The sequence below is a fragment of the Nuphar pumila genome, chromosome 4 (assembly GCF_984573655.1).
Source record: "Nuphar pumila chromosome 4, dmNupPumi1.hap1.1, whole genome shotgun sequence".
NCBI lineage: Eukaryota > Viridiplantae > Streptophyta > Magnoliopsida > Nymphaeales > Nymphaeaceae > Nuphar > Nuphar pumila.
Window position 1 is genome coordinate 144692614 of NC_143252.1, and position 3047 is coordinate 144695660.

A 3047-nucleotide genomic window follows, 5' to 3' on the forward strand; every position below is an offset into this window, starting at 1 on the left:
AAAAAAGATAGATAGGGTAATGTTGCCAAACTTTTATATGGTGAGTGTCAGAAAGATCTTTTCCACTAGGTATTTGAAAGTTGAATTAGTTTTTACCAACTTTTCCTCCAATGAATAATAAAGAGTTTTTCTTAAACTAGTTTTTTTTTCCAAGGGCACGTTTGGGAAATGGAATTTATTTCACTTACTAAAGTAAATCTTATGGTAAAATGAAACATACAATTTAGAATCCTATGAATTAGTTTCACATGTGTATTTTGCACTATATGAAATGTGACATGATCTAGTTTGGCATGTTTGTTGTGTACTATAATAAGTTGGATCTGCGTAGATTCAAAGCCCTTTTAAAGATTTTAGATCCTATGGGTTGGACTTAAATCATTCTTATATAGTTACGATAAAATCCAATTATAAATTTATCAAATGAAGAATTAAATGTATTTGAATGAGCAATATTCAATCAAATATGAACTTGTAATCTCAATTCCCATTGACAGTTTTTTTTTTCAACAGAGAAAGCTGGGCTTTGGCAGACCTCTACCAGTTATACAACCATACCATTTGGGGTTCGAACTTGTAACGTCCCAACACAAGGTGACGTGCACTAACTGCTCCTCCCAGACAAGCTGAGCCCCATTGGTCCCATTGACACAGTTGAATAAGTAAAATTGATATTGTTTCATACAAAACATTTACACGAGAGAGAGAGAGAGAGAGAGAGAGAGAGAGTTGAAGTTGCATGAGGGGATCTGTGACTTTAGATCCCATGAAAATCCCTTCGACCAGGACCTATTTTCCGTCGACTTTGGATTAGCCTATTTTCAACCTGAGATTATTGTTACATGAGAAAATATTCATTTTCATATGAAAAAAAGTCACTTTTGACTTCCCAATCATGCCCCAATTAAAATAAAATAAAGACGTAAGAAGTTTGCAAAAGTTAGAAAAAGAAATCAAAGTTTAATTACAAAAAAAACAAAAACAAAGACTTTCGCCATTTTGTCCCCACCTAATCCCCCCCCCCAAAAAAAAAAAAGAAAAGAAAAGAAAAAAGAATACAAAATCTGCATGACAGAACCAATAATTAAGTTTTAGAATTAGTCAAACAATTGTATGATCTTCTAAGATCTGGTGCAGGCTTTCTAGGTATGTTTTACTAAAATTTCATGGTTTGAATAGGGTTTTATTTATCATTATCTTGCGCTAGTTGTTTGAGATCAATAATTAAATTAGTTTGGATTTAATTTTTTTACCTGCATTATAAGTTAGATACTAATTTGGATCCCCAAAGGGCAGAGAATTCATCAACTAGATGAGTAGTAAAATGATAAAGAAAGATGGAACATGAATGAAAATCTAAATCCATGATCATAATTAGCTACACTGCACATGCTCAAAGCATCACCTAATCTAGTTCATTATAATTTACATATATACATGCATTACTCAAATTAAATAAAGTTAGTAATACTAATTTGGATCCTCAAAGTACAGAGTATTCTTCAACTTTCCCTGTAAGCCAAGATAAATAATTCAGTAAGTATTGAATTCCCACTTCTATGTATACATGCCTACCCAGATTTTAGTTCCTTGCGAAATCATCGACGGTTACTCCAACCTTGTCATAATCCTCACTATCACCACCTTCCTCTATGAATTTGACATAATCCAAGCAGACAAATGGTGCATAAAGCCTTGGACGCCCTTCCCCTACCATTTCTTCAGGTGCCCAAATCACCTTATCGTCCTCAAAGCACCAGAAAAAAGCCAAAGACAGCCTACTCTTGGAACCTTTCAATATTACCATATGTTCTGATGATCTAAGTTTCCCATTGCTCCAAGCTTTCAACAGGTCCCCAATATTCACCACCAGTGTACCCTTACATGGCTTTATATCAATCCAGTTACCATTTTTTGATCTAGCCTTTAGCCCACCAATATCATCTTGGTAAAGGATGGTGATGCAGCTCATGTCAGTGTGCATTCCCAGCCCTTCAATCCCCTCAAGATCACTATTAGGAGGAATGTAATTATTGATCCTAAGATACCCATGGCATCTACCAAATTCAGATACACGAAGCTTATTAATTCCATCACCCAGACTTCTCAGCAATATAAACATGATCTTCTTAGCTAATTCCTTCATCTTGGTCCCATACTCTCCTAATGCTTCACTGCCCAGTCAAAATAATAATTAAAGTGAGTGAAAAAACAAAATACCTATCATAGTCACAAAATATTGAGAATGATGCTAATACAAAAAAACATAATATTGATAATGCTCATGATGATTATAAATTAATGGTGGTATTACCATAATTCTGAATGGGGTTCTCCAGTGAGCGTAGCAGACCAGGTGGCTGCAGAGATGCCAAAGTCCGGGCCATTAACACGAATGCTCTAAAAAAATGGAGAGACAATGAAGGGTGGCGTGTAGGTTCTAAATGTGGAGGGTCCAATCTTTTTCTTGGTGTGGGAAGGAAGGTTAAAGAGGGGTTTAGAGAGAGAATACACTTTGTCAAGGAGATGTAGTGGAATATCATGATTGGTTATCAAGAAGATACCCAAATCTTGGCATGCATGACAGCATGAGAGAGGATGGTTAGGCCAGTCTGGTCTAAGGGCTTTGACATGTCCAACAGAGGGAGTTGGGGATGAGTTTGACGTTCAGGCATTTGCAAATCTGAAAGCAAGGGATGGTTCTCAGAGAGAGAGAGAGAGAGAGAGAGAGAGAGAGAGAGAGAGAGAGAGAGAGAGAGAGATTGCAATTCACATCTCACCTGCCTGAGATTTTATGGCAGAGGGAGCCTTTGAACTCAATATGAATCTCTCAGTGGCCTGCGTATGATCTCAGAAGTCAACTGAGGAGAAGTCCGAAATCCAATAAAAAAAGCGAGCAAATGATTGCTTACTTGGAGGTAAAGGTTAAGAATGAAGGAAAAAAATTGTGGAAGGTCAATCCAATGACAAAAAAATGTTTTTTCTTCCTTTCAAAAAGCATTAAATACATTGTGAAAAAAGTGTTTAATGCTTTTCGAAAGGAAGAA

The 3047-nt window shown here is 36.1% G+C and overlaps 1 pseudogene; it reads right to left on the reverse strand.

Annotated features, from left to right (window-relative positions):
- Nucleotides 1-1582: 1582 nt before the first annotated feature.
- LOC149841487 (gibberellin 20-oxidase-like protein pseudogene) lies at nt 1583-2675 on the reverse strand (annotated as a pseudogene).
- Between the last annotated feature and the right edge of the window lie 372 nt (nt 2676-3047).